Source organism: Neodiprion lecontei, chromosome 6 (assembly GCF_021901455.1).
Source record: "Neodiprion lecontei isolate iyNeoLeco1 chromosome 6, iyNeoLeco1.1, whole genome shotgun sequence".
Taxonomy (NCBI): Eukaryota; Metazoa; Arthropoda; class Insecta; order Hymenoptera; family Diprionidae; genus Neodiprion; species Neodiprion lecontei.
Window position 1 is genome coordinate 29,723,032 of NC_060265.1, and position 26,127 is coordinate 29,749,158.

Below are 26,127 nucleotides of genomic sequence, written 5' to 3' on the forward strand. Positions count from 1 at the left end.
TAAAGTATTGAACTTTGATTACAAAAGGGAGGATGAAAGAAACAATAAATAAATAAAACTGGAGTTTAAGGTAAGTAAGCGATCATCCCTTCCTTACAGCTCCGGTACCGCAGAGCCTCGTTATATATGATTAATTTATAGCTCTCAGGGAGGGAAAACTTTTCGACAATTTTTCACCCTCTTCTTAGGGGATTCCCCTCCATCCCCTGAATCAACCCCCATATCCTCATTCTCCGTCTCTCCTCAGTTCTTCTTACTCCTCCCGTTTTCCCGCAACTTTCGTCGACCCCCCGGACTAAATCGATATAGCATAAGAAAGATATCGTCCTTGGAGCAAGTGTTATAAACCTTACAGAACCTCTTTCGGCGAATAAAAGACCAACGAAATTGAGAAGAAAAAGACAAAAAAGAAAAAAATTCATCGTTAGTGTTACTTACAAACAAAAGTATTAATTTTTATAATTCTTCCTCAATTCGCCCTAATAACGTAATTTTCGCAATAAAAATGAATGCTTTTTAATATAGTTTTGCGAGGTGTTTTTTTTCTCTTTTCTTTTTATTGTTTCTTGTCCTGCAAAATTTCGAGGATTCTGGCAAATAATTAATACCTTCTCGCCTTCGAACGCGTGTACATATTCTGATTTTTATTTCCACCGCTTTGCTACTCGGCGTCAGTTATCCGATCTTCTGGTTTCTTTTCAACGACGTGGAGATACCGGCGGCTTCCCGAGCCGCCAACCCCGTCCATCCCATCTCGGATACGCGGCGTTCTGCCGTTTTCCTTTTAACTTTTCATGCACACGCGTTCTCGTCCTCCCACAATCCCCCATACCATTTCCACTTCTATTTTCCTCTCTTTTCAACCCTGTGTTTCTCTCTGCTGTACGTACGCATATACCGAACCCCTTTCAACCCCTCTTTCTTTCCCCCGGGCGTTCTACCTGACCGTAGCTTTTATATAATACATACACACATTAATTCGACTATATATTCGATTATATATATATGTATGAAATAACGTGTGTGTGTGTGTGTGTGTGTATTATATAAACGCATGTATTTAATATATAAAAAATAGCCGAGCATGTGACTGTTAAAAATGGCTAAATTACATAAACATCCATGTAACTATTATCGATATTAATCGATAATTAATTAAAGGGGAGCAGAAATTCGCGTGCAAGGAAATTGTCACCTCTTCAATTACGTGTCTGCACTGTGCATCCGGAGAGGATAATATTATACAAAAAGCCGATTTCCATTATAAATGACCTACGTATACCAGATATATGTAGAATATTTTTACAGCACCGAGCATATATTATGCTCGTGTATAAGAAAGTACGGAACACATACGTATACACATTGTTTGTGGGTCGCCAAATGTATTCTCTAAGTCGTACACATAGGCATATTAATTACATATAAATATAGAACGCCTTTTATACGCAACTAGTATACGGGAACATACGTGACAATGATTTATACTGCATACCAAATGTTACGGCGAGCAAAAATCGAAGAAATTATTTTTAACACCCTCGCTCAACTTACAATTAGTATGTACGCATGTACGTATATAGTCCTGATCAGGTGACAATGAGTAATCGAACATATCAATTTCCACTTCCTTTTCTTTTACGAGTTTGACAACATATCCTATATGTAGTATATTTTCAAAATCTTGCACAATTTATTCCCAGTACGCGTTGCTTCCTCAGAATTTATATTATTATTATTATTGTTATTGTTGCTGTTTCTGTTATAATTATTATTACTAATGGCACTGTTACATACAATCTAATCCAGTCGGACAAAATATCACCCACAATGCAGCAGCTGCAGGTGCTGCGTGTGTAAATCCCTGAGAGATATTCGCCGTGCATTTATAGGTAGTCGGGTATAATATGTACGCACCTATATGTTACACGTCTTTGCCCCCCCCCCCCCCCCTCTCACTCTCTCTCTCTCCCTCTGTGCGCGCGAGTGCGCGTGTGTGTGTATTACGCATGCATACAATGCGCAATAAAGGCAAAAGCGGTTCGTTCGCAATTTCGAACTAGGCATCTATGTACGCACACATACCGTTACACATACGTGTGTACGTGGATTTAACATACGTATTATACGCGTACGTATGCAACGATGATAACAATACCGCATAGCGTTTATATACCGTCGGCAATGGAATGTGTATAATATCTACCAACCCGACGGCGACACGGTGCAACCGTGTTTATACGCACATGGGTACATACGTATGCATAGATTAAATGACACATTTGGCCACTGGTTAATAGTGTTTGTGAATTGATAGGTTATCGATGTGTGTTTGGTCGGGGCGTCGAGGGAATGAACGCGGGGGTGTGAAAGGGTCGCCATGGCAACACCGGAATACATTTTCAATCTGTTACCACCGATGCTGCACGGCGGCAATCATCCCTACGGTATAACTGTATGGACAAATACACCTACATATGTATATATACTTTGTATACAACAACAACAACAACAACAACAATAATAATAATATACGGCATACGATACGTACAAACGAAACGTTGACAACTTTTTACAACGTGATATAAGTATGTACAGTAATGTGAAATTTCTGTCTTGCGTCTAATTTTTATCGTACATGTAACGTATAACGCTATGTTTTTTTAATAGTACGGATGAAGAGAAGAAAAAATAAAAAATAAATAAATAAAAATAAAAAAAAAAAACAACCAACCTGTGGAAAATAATAAAGAACGCTTCGAGATAGATAGAGAGAGAGAGAGAGAGAGAAAGAAATTTAATTTTCGTAGACGCCGTCGTCGAGGAAAAGATATTCGATGTGTAAATACACGAGATGGGTAATCGGCAAAATCATCAATATCAATATTCATAAACGCCTGTCCCCCTCCTCCCCTCCCCCTTCCCGCGATTATTATCGACTAAGCTTCAATTATGCACCGAACGCCGATGATATTACATAAGCTTTACAACCACGCGGTAAGTTTCATCGAAATTTTATTCATCCTCTTTAAATTGGTAAGATATTTTGATAAATTTATACACACACATCGTCATAGAATTATTATCGTATAACCTGTATTTAATAATAATTTAACAAATAAAAAAGGGGAAATAAAAACGATTGCAAATGAATAGGTATACCTAATACGTAATAACGCTGAAAACGTCACGCGAACATTTTGAAATACCGTACTGCTGCACGTATATATACCGCACAGGTTCCGATTATCATTATAATATATGCGAACGCTGCGTTATAACTTCGTTGCATTAATCACTCAACTGTGGCGCAACGCGGGTACGTTTTACATATACATGTATATAAAGTACATGGACTAGACGTGTATACAATGTATAAACGTATAAAAATATATTTAAAAACGTCGATATATAATATTATAACTTGGCTCTTGACGTTGTACGTGAAACGCGATTGGAAATAATTTAAAAAAGAGCTGATCAATTATGTATACAAATAATATAAAGTATACTGGACTACATATTCACATACAGATATATGTAGAATGAAAAGTTGTAAAGCGTTAAAAAAAAAACAAACAAATAATCACGTTACTAATAATGCGCGAGATAAATGGGTCGACAAAACTGTGGATGTAATTATACGGCAAAAAAAGGATATAAAAAAAGATAGTAAAAAAAAAAAAAAAACCGACAACAAGGAGAGGAACAACATCGACTGTACAACTCGTGTATATAATTATCGGTATAAATGCACAAATTCGTGCGCACGCATTATAAATCTGTTTAATTATCTGTGCATATGTACGAAGGTTTGCTCGGTTCTTGAGTCGCCTTCGTAAAGGTGGGCATGCACCGTATGTACAAGGATGCACGTATACGCGATACGCTTCGTTTCCTTCTCTTCCTTGCACGTAAAGTGTAGTTAGTTACATACCTACGTATGCATGTGCATTTCCCACACAAGCTTAGCAACGTCTCGCACGGCAGTGGCTCTCAGCATTCAAAGTCGACTGTTACAGCATCGACAAAAAATTTTATCCGTGTCTTCGGATGACGAAATTTAAATAGTGGAACAAAAAAAAAAAGAAAAAAAAATCTCTCGCATTTGTTTCGATTCGTTTATAATTTGATTCGAGTGGTCGCTTTGTTTTTTTTTTTTCTTTTCTTTGTGGTTTGCAAAAAGAAAAACCATACGACCGGTAACCTCGACGGAGGCGAGAAGAAGCGGGTAATCAAACAACGAAAGAAAGGATCGATTATTCCGTTTCCGCACTAACGAAGTTGAGATCCCCGGCTGTTAGATATAAATCATTGTTAGATTAAACCCGGGAGTATCTGCGGCAGCGTAGAATGAAATGGAGGGGAGAGCTCGCGTCTTCGGGCAAATATACACCTACACACACACACACATGTATATGCGAGAGTTGCATCCTATAAAAAGAAACTTCGTGTGCGTATGGAACGAAACAATGGGAAAAAGGTTTGTGCGAATTTCCGACTTTTGAACAGATCGTGAATTCGAATGGAAAAGAACGAACGAGAAAATAATAATCATAATAATAATTGAAAAGAAAAGGAAAAAAAAAAAACAACGAAAAGATACAAGAATTAATTTAAAATATAAGATTACAATCCGTATGATTTTCGTATTAATTTCAGGTATCACGAGGCCGAATTTCGTAACGTCAATAATGTATACAAGCGATGCGTTTTTAAGATAAGATCGTTATTTCGCAGTTTTGGTATTGCCTTGACTTTTTGCTAAAAACTAGCTTGATTGTACTTGGTCAGAAGCATTCGGTAGAGTTTAAAAATAAGAGTGATAAAAAATATTTTCATTTTTCGTTAAAATTAATCTTTACCAACTTTGTTATCGTCAGATTTTCTACAGCGTGCTGTTGCTTGCTGTTGCACTGGCGATGCGGTATATTTAGTAAATCAATGAAATTTCACAATCACGCTCGTACATACGATATATACCTATAGCCGTGTACGTGTGTATGTGCGCGTTGTATATACGTCTACGATCTATGGATAGATATATTATATATGTGTGTGTATGTGTGTGTGTGTGTGTATATATAGAGAGAGGGAGAGAGAGAGAGTGTGTTGGCGAAATTGAACTCGTACAGTCGCTGGTGTAGGTTTGCCGGGCATTTATGTATGTTCGTTAAAATACAGTGATCGATAACAAAGATGAAGCATAATAATATTGGCGTATAAACGAAAGTATCCCGAATAGCTGCTGCGATGCAGTCGCGCCATCATTGCACGGGTAGATAATTGTATTATACATATATTGACGACAAAGAGAGCATCGAAATTCCTTTTCTCTCTTTCTCCCGAATCCAAACTGTGCATAATAATAAAAATAATAATAGTAACAACAACAACAACAACAACAATGATAATAATAACGACAATAATTAATTCGACGAAAAATTGACAACAAGAAGCTCTCGTCGCATAAAGTTTTAAGAACAGAAATGATCTCAAAGGCCGCATCGTAATTCTTCCATTAATTATCTGCGTTCGTGTAGCGGCAATATAGGTACCGATAATCACCGTATTATCGCTAACAATAAGTATAATAGCTTCAGGTAGTGTATCGTGAGTACCTGTTAGTTTACCATTCTATTATCTCGTATATTTTGTTTCCTCTACCTTGTACAAGATGCAAAATTAACGCAAAACACACACACACCGCGGGCTAATTATCAGTTTATATAAATATAGGGAAAGAAGTGTAAAGGTGTCACAGTTTCACAGACAAATAGAAAAACAAAATATAAACATTCAATGGTAAAAACCATATTACGCCCCGCATCGTCATCCCCGACGTGAGAAATCCTGAAACCCCATAAGACTGGCGGCACACCCGGATAAATTTCAAGTAAATTGCACATGGATATCAGTAGCATATGTAGAAGTTACAAGCAGCGCATTCCGCAACGTTAATACATATATATATACATATCGTAAGTTTCGTGTGTGTGTGCGCGTGTGTGACTATGTATGCGAGGAATAAGAATAATTGTAAAAAAAAACCAAAAAAAAAATGGAATATTAGGAGATGAAAGGAAAGAAAGAAAGAAAGGAGCAAATATTTATTATATATATATATATATATGTATGTATATGTATATAATACCTACTTCGAGGCAGGCGCGAGACTCGCCCGAGTCCTCTTGATCATTATTACCCTCTTGTATGCGCTCGTAGTATTTTACTGATTATGAGGCGCACAAAAATATACGCACACGTATACGCAACGTATACTTGTATAATATAATGATATACAGAGGGTAACTGTTGGAACGAAAATAAAAATGTTCAATTATTTCTACGACGATGCGTACGTTTTACGTACACGTACGTCTACCTATACCTATACACGAAGGGGAGGGTTTATTCCCCCCACCCATTTTCCTTAATTCCTTTTATTTCCCTTCTTCTCTTCTCTCGTTTTCATTTCACCCGAGATATTACAGGCCCGTCGAATTCTTCTCTTAATTACGGATTATATACCCGAGCGGATTTCACGTGGGTATAATATATAAATATATACATATATACACGTATACGTATACATGTTATACCTATACATATATATATATTGAACGAAGATTTAAAGAAAAAAAACCCAAAAAAAATAAAAAAAAGAGAGAAAAACCCACACTTCCACGAATAACTCCCGAGGATCTTTAATGAGAAAACGTACGTTTTCATTCTAACGTTAAATTTCAATTCAACCTTTAATTTGAATATTAAAAAGATTGTTATACGTAAACTCTTTGTTATAAATCGTCGTTTCTTTACAAAATTCCGCCGCTCCGCGTACCTACGAATAATTGTCCTCGATGTAAACTCGTACATATTATACCATACATGCTCACGATATGTCTACTTTGCCGAGTCAGCTGACTGACGTGTGAATCGGCACGCGTTGATATATATGCATCTACACATACACATGTATATACATGTACATGCATAATGCATCTACACGACCCCGAAGGAATTCTGGTCTTCGTTCTTATTGCATACCGGTTTTGCATTTTTAATTCGCTTTTTCTCCCCCGTTGTTCCTTTTGGTTTCTCTCGTCTGTTTGTTTGTTTAAACCTGAAACTCGAAGTGGCTCGCACTATACGCGACTATTATACATGTCTGCACAAAGAGACGGTGCGCGCACTCAACTGTAGTATTTTATGTATACACGCAACTGCGACTGAACGTAACTTAAACCTTTCGCGAATAAAAATACGCCGCCTGTCCGCAGCTCAAAGTTCCGCAAAATTTTTTATCAGATGTGTGTATCAGCGATGGGAAAAAAAAATCTTGTTACAATTATCAAACGATACGTCAGTATGGAATAAAATGAATGCCGAGTGTAATAATCGACAATTTTTATCGTTATTAATCTCTTTCATTTCTCTCTCCGATTGTCAGTTAGCCCTGTGTTAAAATTTTCCTACTTGGCGAAAAATTCACTGACCGTGTATAAAACGAATGTTACCGATCGAAGTGAAAAGTAGAAGAGAAAATTATTACAGTAGAAAGCATAAAGGAAATAAGAAGAAAAATAAGAAGAATAAGAACCAATATATCAAAGAAAGAAAGAAAATCGCTCGGAAAATTTCATACTCGTTGCGTAAATCGTGCAGGCTTAGTTGTGTTATCACTGCAGCAAATTACCTACGTGACGCGACATATACGTATACCGTAGATATAAAAAAAAAAAAACTAATTTCAAAGTACCAATTTTACCTCGCGGTCAGCCAACGCAAATTCTTCCTCCCGTTACATTATACCTACATATTAATAATAATAATAATAATAACAATAATAATAATAATAGTAATAACGTACAAGGAATTATAATTAAATTTTGATATTATATGTATACGTATATTATAGTCGACAAACTTTGCGTGCGTATTTATACACGTAAATACACGCTGGATTAACGTGCGCCGTGAATTAACGTCATTCTATATTTTATACGTATAATATTATTATCGTTTTCATTATTAGTAGCAACTCGGCGAGAACGTTCTACGAAAATTCAATATCGCCATCCAAGGCGTGCAATATCGGTAATGTTATTCCAAGAACTCATTTTACGATGTATACTTAATACAAATGAAAATACATGACCAAGGATGTGAAACAACGGAAATATTTCACGGGGCGATGCAAAAAAAAAAAAAAGAAGAATTTGTAACTCGCCGACGTCTTGTGAATTATTCAACTATAGATTGAAAAACTTATTTTCCGTGTATTTTCTATTGTTATTACCATTATTGCTATTATTATTATTATTATTATTAGTATAAAGGTATTGTAGAAAATGCAATGTAAAGGAAAAAAACAAAGAGGAAAAACATTCATGGCAATAATTGGGAAATGTCGAATTGTTTTATAATTATACTCTACAGTGTAATTGAACATTCGTACAGGTTAATAATTCGTTATCATTTTCGTTCCGCTTCCTTATCACACGGTTGAATACCCGCATCACGCATCCGGAGTTATTAGTTGGCGTAACATCGATCGGATCCCGAGGGGAAACAGGGAGGCAAGGGGGATCTGAAAGGGGTGGAGGTGGAGGTGGAGGTGGAGAAGAAGAAGAGTGGAGAGCGGCGAGGGTGAAGGGGCGGGGATGACGGAGGAGGAGGAGGAGGAGGAGGAAGAGGAAAAAGTTTCCATAAAGCGGAAAGTTAAAATTGATATACACGCACGCTGGCGAATACCTTATACCTAACCTTATACCTACCGCTCTATCTGCCTCTTACATGGCCGTATTACATATGTGCCTATATCACGCGTATACATGTATATGCGTGGGTAATATATATTTATAGTACGCGCGGTGATTCAAGGGTGGAAGAATACACCGTTGATATATTCTCATTATACCTTAATACATATAACAACAATTTTATACACTTGAACTATTAATTCGCACGTGTATTCATACATATATGACATATGTATATATGTGAATATAGGGTATATATATATATATATATATATATATATATATATATATATACACACACACACCTAAATATATACATATTTCACGACACGCGTACCTTTATGAATGTGCGTGTGTATAGCGTGGTCTCCGCATGCGATCGGAGGTATAATTAATTATGTGTATGCAAAGGATAAAAATAGATGGAAACATAGAGAGGAGATTCGATGAAGAAATCGAGGGTCGAGTGTGCGTATGCATAATATTTATACGAAGGCAAAGAAGAAGGAGAGAAAGTATAGGAAGGTGGACGATGTGGTGAAAGGCGAGGAAAATCTGAGGAAATGAGAAGAGAAAGAGAAAGAAGAAACGAATTTGATAAGTAAAATAGGAGAACAAGCAGCCGAGAAAAAGCGGTCTGGACGCCGCGCTCGAAAAAACTAAATCGGATACATTATATACATGTATATGTATACATGTACCTAAAATCGCGTTTATTGATCAGATGCCTGCTGCACGCCCGTACTATACATATACATATATACATATATATATGAAATATATTACACGGTCTGTAAAATATACATACGTATACTTATATATCTCTACACAATGTACATAATATTCCAGTTATATCGCATATGGTGTGTGTTTTGTAACTCGCAGGCGGTTTGTTTTTAATTCTAAATTATTTGTATCCCAGATTAACCTGACATATCGAAATAGATTGTCGTCTAAGTGTATGTGTAAGGGTTGTAGAGTGAAAAAAAAAAATAATAATTTCTTATCTAGAAATCGCGTTAGTTTGTGGTTCGCTTGATTCTACAATTCTCCTCAACGCGATTTCATGATATTGTAGATAGACACGCGTTAGGTTGTATAATTTAGTTATACCAAGTTTCTCGTTCGTTCGTTCGTTCCTCGTATATCATCAGCTGGCTGTTCGCAATGGCGCAATAACGCCAAATCGTCGTACAAGAGATCGAATAATACATTCCAATTCAATTTCATTCCCGTTAAATCTATTCCACATCGAAAGGTGAAAATTAATGTATTTTCCGTGGAGAAGGAAGAGGCGAATTAAGCAACGCTTACGCCAATGGTTTTCTATTGACTTTCCATTTCCAATAAGAAAAAGAAACGCGGCGTTATACATACCATGTGTATGTAATATATATATGCAAGGGCGGAAGAGGACTTTAAAACTACTTTTCCCCATTCAAACGTGAACCTAGATCTACGCGAGGGAATTCTTCTTCGCATCACCGAAAATTCACGATCTTCGTGAACAAGGAATACACTGTATATGTATATATATATATATATATATATATTTATTACGATGGAATTAATCGCATTTATTATACACATCGTACACACACACACACACGCGCACCTTTACACCTTGGATAACTTGTTATTCCAAAATTGATAACGAATTAGTTACGGTATAACGACGGTGCGGAGAAATAACCGCGTCAATCGATCAATTTTACGTTTTTTTATTTTTTTTAATTTTTATTTTTTTAAGAATCTCTTTCCGACCATTTATCACACACGTACCTGTACATGTGTGTCGCAGCTTCGTAGCAATCCGCAAAAATCCGATAATATGTATGTACGTACTGAAATTAAGCGATACGCGGTTATGTACTTACAGGCGTACAGGTATAATAAAACCCAACGTATATGCAATACGTAAAGATATATCGGCAGCTGCAAGCATGCGAACGCGGGTGTTTAAATGTAAATAGTCGGGTGAAATTTGCAGTGCGTGAAAATCCTGCTCAACAGCGGCAACGAAATACACGGACACACACACACACAAATATCTACGTTGCATGACATACGTTTACTGTATGGATATATATACCGATGACGAGTTTCGTACCCATGTGTTATATACACACTCGGTCTATGATGATAATAACAATCATGACAACAACGAGAATAAAATAGCAATAATAATAATAATAATAATAATGGCAATTACAACTACAGCGCGATGAGAAACAGATTGGAAAATTAATCACATACTTATTTATATACATTCGGGCTGACCTGCATCATATGTGTAAATACATGTATAATATATGCATAGAAGGGCGAATACGTCCTTATGATTTTTTCAAATTTGCGGATAAACATTTTTTTCAACGGCCAATACAATATATGTATATAAATGCCTAACGGGATATTTTTTTATTGATGAAAAATGCATGAATCTACGAGACAAGAGAATTTGCGTATAATTCAATAACATCCGTGAAACTGCACAACTTTTTCATACCTATATACAATTGTTATTTACCGAGCGACGTTATTATACATATAATATACATATCTATATATATACTAAATAACAATAATAATTACACGTACGTGTAAATGGATTGAAAATGGTCGAATTAGCAGCTTCGAGGGTGAGGTAACAATAACAAGAGGCAGGCACGGACTATACCCGGAGTAATGGTCACGGTGTAAGCCGTAAGGTATAAGATGATGATTATTAACGTGCAGAGGGCTGCTCGCACACGCATCAACACCGGCTCAAAACTTTGCTCATAGATAATTCCCCGCGCTACGCACACGCGTTGATAGAGGGAGAGAGAGAGAGGGAGAGAGGGAGAGAGAGAGAGGGAGAGAGGGAGAGAGAGAGAGGGCCGACCCTCGACACATAAGCGTACATACACTGATAAATACATAGCCGTACACAGAGGCAGAGAAGCACCAGCAAGCAGCAGCAGCAGCAGCAGCTATTCCTGCAGCACAAAGCATTAAACTTGACGCAGTGACGCTCAAGCCGAGGTGCAAGAGATGCGGCAATTGTAACTAATTGCAAGTGTACTGTGTATTATTCAAGTACACGTGGGTAAAACAGACCTCCGAAAGCTTTGTAATACACAATAGAGGAAGGATCGTGAGCAACCCTGACGACGACTTTTTCCCTCATCCTAATACGCCACGTCATCTGTGCTTTATCTGCTCCATTTTTCATTTTTTCATTTTTTATTAATTTTTTTTTTTTTGTTTTTCTTACTTCGCCTTGTACCGCGGATAGTAATAATGATAGTAATTAGACACGTAGAACGCCGACGATTAAGTATTACACATACACATGTATGATTTGTTTAATTGTTGGATGCGAGATGCGCGAATATGAATTCATTACCAGACCAGGTAAACCGACCGAGAACGATGAAGCTGTTTGAACACGGTGAAAATAAGAAATAAATTGAAACGAATCAACAAACAAACTATAACCAAAGAATAGCGATAAAATTGTAATAAATCTCTGCGACATTCCGCGTTCTACGAAAGATACCAATTATATATTTGAACTCCTAAATTTTAAGTTCGAAATTGGACTAAGCCTGCACAGACCGTCGGAGAAACGAGGGGTGAAAAAACGGAGAAAGGGAGGGAGGCAGAGAAGTGGGATGATATCTCTGCAGGTTGACCTTAATTCGGTTTAAACTTATTCAATTATACGAACACGCAGTGCAGTTGCTCCTGTTGAAATTCCTAAATATTATAAGACCAGATTCGTCGAAAGGTGGATGGATGCTGATCGTGCGTCTAATTCCAATTCTAAATCGTCATTGGTAATTTAATTTTTTCTCTGCCGTTTCCTTTTTCCCCCCCTTCGTTTCTTTAAAAATAAATCCAACGCTGAACAATTCGGAGTTTGAACATGAAAATGCGGTCGAGGCTTTTCACAGATCGCGGTTTATTTTTTACGGAGACGATTTATCGAAATTTAATGTGGTTAACAAGCGTTTGTTTATGAAACAACTTTTGCATTTGTGAATATAGAGATATATATATATATATCAGGGTGTTTCGGGAAGATATAATTTGCGACTTTCTACCATGGCAACCCCTAAAAAGTTTGTTTGAGTTAAAAGAAAGGTTCTTGAAAAATAACGAGCGTTCCACGTTATATGGAAGATTACGTTCAGTTGATTTTTCACTTTTTATAAATTATTTTAAAATTTGTGCAGAATCGTGATTAACAATTTTTTTTTTCTTCATTGCTTACATCAGTCGTAACATGAATTCACGTCACTAAGAAAATCCACGCTTGTAATATTAAATATCCAGTTGATGTTTGAAAAGTGCATCTGAGGACTTTTTCATTATTAATTTAATCTCGTAAAATAGTTACAATTTAATACGAACTTTTGATTTAGTTGAATAAGATTTCCGGTTGATACGTCGTTGTGTTACGGATCGTGATCTTTGGGTCGAATATAAATGTGAGGAATGAAATAACAATTGAAGTGACGCAACGTGTTTCTTAAAAAATTCGGAAAAAATGTGAAAAACCAGTGAAAATCAAGTGGAACGCTTATATTTTTATAAAAATCTTTCTTTCGAACCGAACAAACTTTTTAGGTGGTGCCACGGCGGAAAATCGTCGGTGTCTGTACATATATCCCTAAATTAAGACTCGTAGGACATGTTGTACAGTATACATATATTTATACTATCTCAGCAGAGGTCGAGAAGTTATTTTTACGGTCAGGTTAAACCGTACGACACATGCGGACGAGTAGTTAAAATATATGTAAAATACAACTGCGCGTAACACATATTTGTACATCGGTAGAAAACTAGCGTCATTGTCTATAGTGTTCCAATTATTGTATTTAATAATTACTTTTCGGTTATACGTGAAAAAAAAAAAAAAAGAAACGGATTTTATGCAAGACAGATCTTGGAAGTACATGTATATTTATTGTGCATACATATCCATTATACGTACGTCGCGAGGCATTCCAATAAAATTAAGCTTTTACTGCAGCAGAAAACGGGAATATATGTGTATACAAGACGACGACTATAATTCGATCCTCGGGTCGATACCCGAATCCAAATCAAAACCCAAACTCCCTTTTGCTCCTCGCATCGCCGACATAAATCTTTACTCCACCTCTCCTCTCCTCCCTTCCTCCGACTGACTCTCTATTTCTCTTACTCTTTTCCTCTCTCTCTCTCTCTCTCTCTCTCTCTCTCTCTCTCTCTCTCTCTTTCTCTCTCTCTCTCTCTCTCTCTCTCGGGTATTACTCGAAAGTCGGGAAATATACGCGATTCTTCGATCTATATTATTCCTCCATATATATATATATATCCATCCCTTTGTGTGTACGTGTATGTGTATGTGTGTGTGTGTACATATATACATTCATATGTACGTGCGTACGTACATACACATATACGGGCACGGTTCTCGAAGAATAAGAAAATCGATGATATTGAAATGTTTCAAGATTTTCACACAATATTTTCCTACGTTTCCGTACATTACTATACATGTACACACCTTGGCAAGTATTCGTTGAAATGACCATGAAAAATTCGTTGTTCCTGTTTTTCGAGGAACGTATTAATTACTACATCCGTCATTCATTTCCAGGACACGAGTTTGCATTATTTGTGCGCGCGTCTGGGTATATGCGTAATTTAAGCGAGATCAGAAGTGAAACAAAGAGATAAGAAAAAAAAAAAATTGAAGAGAGAGAGAAACAGAAAGAAGAACAAAAAGGCGTGAAATGAAAAAAATTACATACAACGCGAGTACCTGCTTTATCTACCGTTGGTACAAACGTTTTCAGTCCGAGTTGGACGACGCGTCGTCCTTGGAATCCGCACGAATGCTACATACCGTTGCACATACATGTAGTGCATGTACACTATAGTTTATGTAATAAGTATGTGGTTACACGTTACGTACGTACATGCGAATATCGCATAAGTATCGTACGTGTGGGTAGATTTGCTCTTTTACCGCAAGTAAGCGAAATCAAATCAAATCAAGAAAAAAAAAAACAAAGTATGAAAGAAAAAAATTTTCCTTCACTTTCACATGTACGGATAAATAATAATAACAACAACAACAATAATAATATATCGGTATTTGAACCGCAAAACGACCGCTGCAGAAGGATTTAAGACAATTCGTGCGAATAAAGCGTTAATAACATAATCTAAAGCGATACCCTGAAGATATTCGATCACGTGTGGGTGCGTGCCGCGTACGATGATGAGTATAATGCGACGTACGCGCATCTGCAGCAGCGGCAGCTAAATGTAATTAAGGTGAATTTCGATTTCATAATCAAGGACGCATAGAACGTAATTATTTTCCCGCGGCCCTGTGTCAGTTATTAAAACTTTAATCATTTCTATATCACCGTACAGTCGCCGACAAAAACTTCCACATTCCCCACCCAAAGTTCAACTCTCGTTTATCTCTCTCTCTCTCTCTCTCTATCTCTCTTTTTGATTTTTCAAGTAACAATCGGAATTATCGTCAAGCTGATTCGTTAACGTGGTTTACACTCGTCCGCGTATTAATTTTTCTTCAAAAATATTCCACGGTATAATACGTAACACGATCACACACGAATACCTTGGAAGTTTCAATACGCATACCTACATGTGCGTACATACATATCAAATTTAATATTCGCTATCCCGATAATGCCGTTCTACTCGTCGAACCATCAATTTTCCACGTCGTACTTGTCGGATTCTCGCTCTTTTTATTTCGTGCCTGCTTTTTCCCCCATTTCTTTGGTTTCCTTTCTTTCTTTCTTTCTTTCTTTCTTTCTTTCTTTCTTTCTTTCTTTCTTTCTTTGCCTTCGGACTTGTATCGTACAGGTATAACAGAAGGTGAAACGCGGCCGCCTGGCTGTCTGTGCTACGCGACGTTTGCGTACGATTGACAATAATTATCCACGTTGCGTTACGCCTCGTATCTATCCAGACCCGCGTACATGTATACTTATGAGAAGCTTTGAAATTAAAATCAACGAATACGCTACGCGTAAATTCTAAACGATGACGGTACACTTTACAACGTACGGTACGAAGACATGTATTTATACGGCTGGACGATATTAACCATCGATTTGCCACCGTGTCACTATTATTATTGTTATTATTATCATTGTTGTTGTTGTTATTATTATTACAGAAATGAGACCGCCGTCTTTCCTTCGATCGTCAAAAATATATTTAGAAAGATATATTTAGACTGCGATTATAATTATGGCCAGATAATTCTTCGTAATAAATGATACGTAAACAATATACATAAGGATACTTTCAGCTTATGAGGATATTGCGGTATTTGTATATAAACAAGAAATAGGATCGTTAAAGACGAACGTAAAAACACTCAATTACACAAATAAAAACAGGTATAATGTAACGTTCGCGATATGATATGTACCGGGTCGAAATAAAGTCGAATAAGCTATAATTCGACGATAAAAAAAAAAAAAATTAAAAATAAATAAAAAAAAAAAAAAAAAAAATACACACTTCAGGCAGGTGAACGCGACTGAGAACGTGTGTGTGTGTGTATACGGTATAAATCCTCCCCTCCGTCCCCTTTACTTTATCGCGTGACATCGTTGTCGTCTTATCCCGCTTGCGCGAACTGTAATCACGACGAACGTTCATCACGTCACGAAGAGCCTCGGTTATTCTCATCTTTTTCACTCCTCTCTCTCTCTCTCTGTTTATTCTTTTTACACTTGCAATTTTCTTCGCCTCGTTTCTTTTTGTCTGCAGATATATCTTTGAACGCGAAATAAACATTACACGTAACATACCGCAGGGGTAATGATAGTAATAATAAAGTTATAAAATGAAATTCGAAAGCGTAATTACTCATACGATTTTGATACGATTTCGATATAAATTTATGCACGATCTTTACATATAACGTTGAATATTTATATTGTCATACGCGTATACGTTGTAAAATATTTAACGGACTAGAGTAACAAGCTTTGCGAATTAAATTACGTATTAATAATGATAATCATTGTCATTGTTATGCGAAAAATACACGACGACGTGGCGTGTATTTTAAAACTTTTGAGTATTCGCTCTTTCAAAATTGCATGATAAAATGTTACTTTGTCGCGGGATTCGCGTGCCCTATGCAACTTTACGTGTACGAAATGATATGTATATACAGGGTAGTGCAGCGGTACGCACCACCACCAACATGCGTAATGTAACAGGAAAGTTGCGAGAAATCTGAAAATCCACGCCACGACTGCGCACGGCAAACGTTATCTACGAATCCTCTTACTTGCGCACATATACGAATTACACCGACACGGATGCGCGAAGTTTGCATTGACAAAAAAGTCAAAAGAAGAAAACGCGCATGTTGAAAATATAAAAAGTGAAAAAAAATCCCAAAAAACATAAAATCTCGTTAAAAGATTGATAAGGCGAATTTCGATACTGCAGGGATATAAAAGAAAACGAAGCTGAAGGGGGGGGGACGAGAGAACAAATAATAAAAAGATAAAGCGAGAGAGGAGAAAATGTAAAAAAAAAAAACAACAAAATCGGTTATACGTGTAGTACATAATATGTATGTGTTATATATATATTGTATCGGTGGCGATATATCGCGAGCGTTATTCCAAGCTAGAAAATAACGTTTCGATTTCACCTGCGCGTAATGGGGAATGTGTACTTATTTATAACGCCTTTCATTATTCACACACAACGCGCGCGTTTATCGCCGATAAAACAATAGAATAATCGCATCACGCCGCAGAGTGGTAAGGAGAAAATAGATGAAGATATGAATGAATGATAAAAAAAAAATAAATAAATAAAACAAAAATCAAAAACTAAACAAGAGAAAAAAAGGTTAGATATATTGTGTCCTTTTCTAAAAGGATTAACCTACGCTACGTGTAGAATAATTTTCGTACAGATAATTAGATGTAGTCGATAAAATATCGCGTATTTATATATAATTACGGGTGTAAGTGTGTGTACTATACGTATCTTTATAATGTATTTGCATATATTGTAGATATATACAAAAATTTATCACGCCCGACGGCCGATTTAATTAATTAAACGAGCATAATGTATCGATTCGTTGGAAAGTATAAGTCGGGCGCCTCTTGTAACACGGACTGCATTCGGTGGCTATGCGGACCCGAGTAGGTACGGAACTCGATGAGAGGGAGAGAGAGAAACAGAGAGGGAGAGAGAGAGAGGGTGAGGGTGAGAGGTGGAGAAGAGAGAGGGAGGATCGAACCTGCTCGCTGCAGTGTTTCTCAAACGATTTTTTCCTAACCCTTTACCTGCCGGCATTAACAATACGCTAAGAATAATCGATGTATCGATTAATCGAGTCGAAAAAAATAATCGAACACGACTCGATTGAATCGGTAAAAAAGAATCGGTTATTTCGTACTAATTTTTTTTTTTTATAACACGGCATTCGAAACCAATATCTCGTAAATGTCTTAATAGCGATAAAGTTTTTTGACAATTTATAATTTCATTAAAGATATTTTTCAATCGCAGACGATAACATTCATTCATCTTTCACTTATTGTACGAAACATGTACTCAGCAAGTGAAACGATGATAATTATTGAGACTTTAATCGCGTAAATTGATATTTTATTGCGTCGTTCGTGGGAGCGAAAAAGCGAAAACCGATTGTGATGAAAAATAATCGAATTCAATCGAAAATCGATTACTTTTTTATCATACTTACGACATCATTTTTAACAAGAAATAAATGTTAAATTTATATAATACGATGATACTATGTATGAGGAATTCCGGACAATAACAAGTGTTATTAAGCGACAACTAGAATCCGTTAGGGAACGAATAAATAAATTGTCACGACGAATCGCGCGCGCGTGTGCGTTTGTCGTACATGCCTCTACCTACACGTAATAACGTCAATCTTTTATCTCGAGCATTGGACGTAATTGGGTCAGTAACTCGGTATTACATTAGATTTGAATACATATGAATCATCTTGCTCCGCATGGCGGCACGTTATACAATTCACCCGCGATGTAACAGATCATTTGTACTTTTCTTCCGGCATTAATTTCACAATATTCGCGGACTTGGATTATTACGAATTACACCGAATTATTAATATTTCGAAGCCGTAGAATCTGTTCGTTCCAAGTTCGCGTTTATTATCTGCAGTGTATGTATCGAAGAAAATATCACAGACGTATAATCGAAATTATTATAGATAAAAGCGCGCCGTGGATATATATGTATGTATATATACAAATATATACATACATATTATATATCCGTATGCATATTTAACACGCGAGAAATTATTATCGGTATTACAGGCGTATACCAATATTGTTATTGAATGAAACGTGACGAAGCGTCGACGTTGTCGAAATTTTGATCTGTCTCTCTCTCTCTCTCTCTGATCAGCGCTGATGATACGTCCACCGTATAGCTGTGTAATATAAATACAACGCGTGTGTATTGCACTATATAATAATAACAACATCGCCGCAGATTTTTCAAATATTCTGAATATCCGTTACACGATAACCGACAAATCAGAGGATTAAACCGCAAAAATAAAAAATAAAAAAAAAAACAAAAAATTATCCAGCATCGTTACAACACGGGACAATATAAGAGTATAAATTACAAACGAATGACTGAACTATTAGAAATGAATATGAAACCACAAGAAAAAAAAAAAAGGAAAGAAATCGGTTCGAAACATACAATTCGAAGCTAGTATTGATTAAGCCGTGTGTATAATTGAACCGAGAATTAATCATTGAGGTTAAGCAATCGAATAACTAAATAATATTGTTATACATTTGCAAGTACAACGTAAATATGTATAAATATTAAATGAAAATGATAAATTCCCCCACCACGCGCACACGTAAATACATGCGTATTTTGCATTACGCGCGGTATTTACGTACCTACGTACGTACATACAGTTATACACACACACACACACACACCACACGCGTGCGCGCGCATATCGTACATATATGCATATATGTATATATGTTATGTATATATACACAATAGTATCGAAGGCAAAGGTGCATTGTAGGGTGGACGGAGGGAGACGATGTTACGTACGTACATACCTAGAACGTACAAGGGAAGCGAGTAGTTTATTGAGAATTACTGTGATAAATAATGTGATGTTGGTGCGGCGGGGGTGGGGGGGCAGCGAGAGAGGTTATTCTCGTATTACGGTGAGGAGAGGTCGGGTCGGGGCAGGGGAGAAGAGGGGCGAAGAGGAATGGAGAGGAGATCGGCGACGGGAGGGGATGACGGAGAGGCGACGAGACGCGAGGAGGGGGGGGGGGGGGGGGAGGGGCAGGCGCGCGCACACACACACACACACACACCTATTTGCACAAAACTCACCCATTTCTATGCGTGTAAAGTGGTATGTAGAGGTAGATGTAGTGATACAGTAAATGGTGGGAGGGGGGTGAGAGTGAGACGGCAATCGCTTTCGTGTTATACATACGTATACATACACACACACACACGCAGGCGTGAATGCATGCATATACATATGTATATATATATATATAAAAAAATAGATACATTCGGTTCTGCCGCCTGCACGTTCGTCCCTAACTAACAATAATTTCTCTTACATACCTGTAGGATGATAACAACAACAACGACAACAACAATAATAACAATAACACCGCCATAACCCGCCCATCGAACTTAGTTACAGGAAAAATGTGATTGCCCCCGTGTACGTACGTGGATAAATACGGTTATTAATTATCACACTTTCTCAAATCCGAGTATATGTGTACAAATAAGATATAATTTCACGAAACTCTCCGTACCTCGTACAAATTAGAATACGTATTTCATTTTTGTTTCGTCGTCATCGTCAACATATGTTATACCTACGTGTAAAAACGCGGTTGCGTTACGCGGAGATACTTTTCGTATCGAAGGTTGGCAACTTTGTGCATTTTGTATGTATAAATATACATATATTAGATACACGGTGGGAAAAATCAGGAAATGAGTGTCGACAAAGTGTAAAAAACGAAGAAAAAAAAATGTCTTTTTCGTTTCCGTTCTTACCGCAGTAGCGCTATTTTGTTAAATAGCGGTAATCATTTATTATTATTATTGTTATTATTATTATCGTTATTATTATTGGCATTGAATTTTATTCCGTTATTTCTGTCATCGTTAATCGTTATTCACGTCCACCTACCTTGGTACAGGTATAACGTATATTATTTGTACGCGCAGAAGTGAATCACTTTAAAACGCAGATACGCTGCGCGCGACATACGTATCCGATAAAATATAATACAATATAATACAATATAATACAATAAATTGTAAAATACATTTGTATATCCCTAAAGGCGTGCAGAAGGGTATCAAAAACACGAGTACGATAAAAACTCGTTATTATCGTACCCGTAAACGTTGCATGAAATTTATTCCAGAGACATTGCAGAACGTATACGCGTACTTGTGCCATACCTGCACGTTATGCGTACATGCATACATAGGCTCGAATAATAATAACATCAACAACAACAACAACAACAATAACAATAACAACAATAACAACAACAACAACAACAACAATAATAATACGAACGCAGAAGAAACGTTACGAAAGATTTCGATCGTGATTGTACGCATATACGATATTAGTACAAGTTTAGTATTGTGAATATTTAGTATGATCGCGATGACGATGCCAAATAGTGTGTACTCTTTAAATTATAAGCGTTACGTCAAACGTAGACAATATAGATACGATACTTGTATATACTATACACACCCGTTATACACGTGTGTTTGATTGTACGAATAATATCCCCGCTATTGATTAGATAAGAAAAACTCCATATTTTTTAAATGCGCGCACGTGTGTTAAAACGTTGGACAATATTTTCATTCATTCGTTTCGTTTCGATTATTGGTGACTTTGTTGTATTTTCGTTTTTATTGTAACCGTTGTATCATTTGTTAAAAAAAAAAAAAAAAAAAAAAAAACACGATACGACGGTAAACTTATTACACGCGTGCAACGTATAGGTGTACATACATGCCTGTAAATTTAAACACCTACGTGTAATGCGTACAGGAATATAATGGGGGGAGGCATGCGCACGCAGCGACAACAGTTGAATTCCGTGCAGGGAATATGGCGGCTAAAGGAAGTTGGATTTTTCAAGAGAACGCGCCGCACAAATTTACTGTGCATAGAAATGAATAATCGCGGTGAAGATAATCCATTGAAATAATTACACCGAGTCGCGGTCTGGTATACAGGAGCAATAAAAATTGAAACGAAAAGAATGAATAAATAGATTTGCAAAAAAACGATAAACAAATAAATAAATAAATAAATACACAGAGTCGACGATCCGTTAATTTGTCGGATATGAAACGTGATATAAAAATAAAAAGTCTCGACACGATTCGTCTTTCCATCCGTACGTGCGGTGGGTATAAGCCGGGAAAAAAACATTTTCATTCTATTCCTGACGATATTCCGTCGAGGTTCAAAGTTTAAAACTTTTTAGGTAAATTTAATTCAACAAAAGAAGAAAATCAACGGATACCAGCTAGACAACTGTTTATCATATCCCGAAAAAACCCGAAGTCTAGCGAGTGAGAGAGATGGATCGGGGCGGGGAGGGGAGGGGGAGACGGAGAGAGAGAGAGAGAAAAAAATAAATAAAATAATAAAAAATTCAGAATCGTTTCCTCCGTCGTTATATTTCTTGTTTTGCCACGCGTGGTGAAATGCATCCGAGCGATCGTCAATATTCTGACAAAGCGAATTGTATAACGTTGAAATCCGCAATGTATTGCCGAGAATAAACTGTATCATAAAAATGAAAACAAAAAATAAAATAAAAAATATAATCGATATGTTCCTCGTCCCTCTCTCTCTCTCTCTCTCTCTCTCTTTCTCTCTTGTATTTCTTCGCAGTATACAAAAACACACATTTCAGACACGTAATCAGTTTATGTCCTCCCCCTTCCCCACCCACCCACCCCCCCCCAGCCCGACTCGCCGTTTCCCCTCATCGTCCCCTCTTTCCCCCGTTCCCTCGTCCGTCCGATCTTCCCCCCCCCCCTTCCCCCCCTCTGCTGGTTAGCGAGGCGAACGAAGTTCACGTTACACGATGAGAATTCATCGCGTATTAAACGAATCCGCTCGTACCTGCACATATATATATATATTATAATAAATAATTGCACTGGCATCTGCGACAATGTCCGTTGAGCCGTTTTTTTTCTTTTCTTTTTTTTTTTTAAATTATTTCGATTACGTTTTTCTCTTTCTTTACAAACACTTGGTTGAAATTCGAAACTGAACAAAAGTATGAAATGAAATTTCTCACCAGGCGTTGGAAACGTCGATGGAAATATATTTGGGATACATAAAAATACACAGAGACGCGTAAACGCTTACATACGCGCATATATTTAATGGACAAAAACACGACCGTTTGGCAATTTTGCATCCTATGTATGTAATTTTTTTTTCGAATGTTACTATTATTATCATCCATATTATTTTTTTCCTCATCACGTCAAGCTATCCTTTTTTATCGTGACGCGACGGCTTTTTGAATTTACCAGCGGTTAATCGTCGAGGTGGCATTTTTTTTTTTTTTTTTTTTAGAATCGCGTATTATAAATACTTGATACCCGTTTTATCCGTTTCACGGAAGCATCAAAAAATCCCTCGTATAACCGCCGTACCTACGTACATGACGTATGCGCGTACATTAATTCTGAACCTTTTTTTTTTCTCTCTCTCTTTCCTTTCGTTTGTTTTGTTTTCGTTATTTTTTATCATCATTTTCCTTTTTCCTTTTTTTTTTTGTTTTTTTGCATTCCATTTGTCAAATTATCCTGTTGAAATCAAAAAAAAATAAAAAATAAAAAAACGGTCACTCTCTCGTTTGCGTTTTAAACGCATCGTCGCGATCGTTTCGGTTACATTGGTAACGGTTTTAAATTCACTACCGCTCAACGATTGCGAGGAAATTTCTTCAACGTATAAATATTTGTACAAAAAAAAAAAAAAGGTATAAAAATGTATCATTCATCGCGTGGGATATGCAGTGTGCGAAGCGTGAATAAAATAAAACTGCGACACGCCTCGTGTGACGGAGACTTTGTCAGTCGATTTCATATTCAGGCAGAGGAAAGTATTTTGCATAATTTAATTTAATGCAATTTATTGTTGTTCTTATTACGATTATCATTGTGTGTTGTTTTCATTTTTATTAATTTCGTCGACTGGCATTGTTATTATTATTAATATCATTATTATCATTATCATCATCATCATCATCATCATCATTATCGTTATCATCGTCGGTTCAACTATAGTTTATAAACACCCACGGTGTACCTAAGGTATTTCATAAAGTGTAGATTTGTCGTCGTTTCATTATTTTATTCAATTTTTCAACCATCGGTCCCCTCTTTCTAGCGAGATAAAGAAAAAATCCTCAACCATAGCGTTGTAATTCCAAAAACACACCTTATCTACCGTATACAACGCATCGGCCGTTACGCTTGGTTTGTTACAAATACGTTGAATATGTTTTCGATTTTCTCTTTATTTGACGAAAGCGTATCCTTATAAAAATCCACCATACATCGTAGGATCGTAGGATTTTAATAACGATAAAAGCGCCGTTGTTACAACCGCGTGCTCAAGGTTATAAGTGTCTGGTTTAGCTGAATATAACAAACATAGTTAAAGTACCTATCGTTGTTACGATTCTACCTATTCAAACGATCTTTAACATATATCTATTTCTGCGCCCTTTCGCGTATAGCAAAAATCGAACTACCGTCACCCGATTAACATAATCCCGACATTTTGCCGTTCTAATTTCTTTTTCCTTCTTCAATTTTCGTTTCGGTACGATTAATCTCACGTACAGTTATACTATACTTGAGTAAAACAATCGTCACACGTTACTGAGAAAAATATTGCAATAATAACGTACACAGCTACGCGTTATACGTTTATCCGTGAATAGAGGGCAAAACGAGGAGAATAACGTGAAAATACAAGAAAAGAAACGAACAAGAACGAATAAAAAGAAAATAAGAAGAAAAAAAAAACTTCAACACTTTTCGCAATTTCGTTTATAACACCTTAAACGGCGATAATTAAATTTGAATATACTCAACGTATATTATACGTATATACGCGTATATTTTTGGAGAGAAATCAATACGCGCGCCGTGCGGCACCGTCGAAATTTGATTCTCCAATTTAACGTCATCCGTTGGTTAGGTTCGTATACACGCCTATACGTGACACGTGCATATATATATATATATGTAGAATACGACGTGCCTTGGGTCGGGTTGCTGTAGCGTACATTTGTACGTTCATACGCGAATGCGGTTTAGATGCGTAAATGTATCTACGCGCGCATATATATATTTTTTTTGTAAAGCACTTCATCGCTACGGACTCGTGTCATTGAATTAATTTTAAACTGTACATGGGAAATGGAATTACGAATTATAACGCATAATGTGATGTACCGCCGTTATTGTAATATCCGATGTACGAAGCATGACGTCACCGTTTCATTTCATATTTAAACGTACGCATACGTAAAATATGGATTTGATCTAATCCATAATTATTTTTCATTTCCTGCCGGTGTTTTCAATGTTATTTGTTTACATATTTATTTATTTTTTCTCGCAATATTTCTATATGAAACGTAAATTGATCAGAAATTCATTGAAACGGTATATTTTATACACATAATCAGCAATATATATATATATATATATATATATATATATATATATATATATATATATATATAATTTACACGCTACACGTTATTATACATACGTGTATACATATTCATATCATTACTTTGCAAATATTTAATCAATCAAACGCCACGCGCACGGCAGGGATATTCGCGACGAATTCGCATGAAAAAAGGAAGGGCGAATCGATTTTTAGACACGGTTTAAATAAATTATTATACCGGCTTGCAGATATGTATATGTATGTTTGATACAAATTATTATCCATAAATCTTGGTCAGCGTACGCGTTACGAGAGTTTTTAAAGCATGCCGAGGGAATCGCGAAACTGTGGTTCTCCCCCCCCCCCCCTTCCTTTGCAGCCACTGTACAAGATATGTATAGACATCGTATATATATATGTGTAAGTATCGAGTACATGGAATATACAGTATAATGATATACTTTTTGTTTCAATATTTTTCTCACCGTCGTTTTAACCTTGCGTTAATTGCTATAATAA

At 36.5% G+C, this 26,127-nt stretch overlaps 1 protein-coding gene across 2 annotated transcripts in view; it reads right to left on the minus strand.

Annotated features, from left to right (window-relative positions):
• The window catches only part of LOC107220661 (formin-J), an 89,078-nt gene that overhangs the window by 7,919 nt on the left and 55,032 nt on the right, over positions 1-26,127 (minus strand). The gene's annotated exons all lie outside the window — the stretch shown is intronic.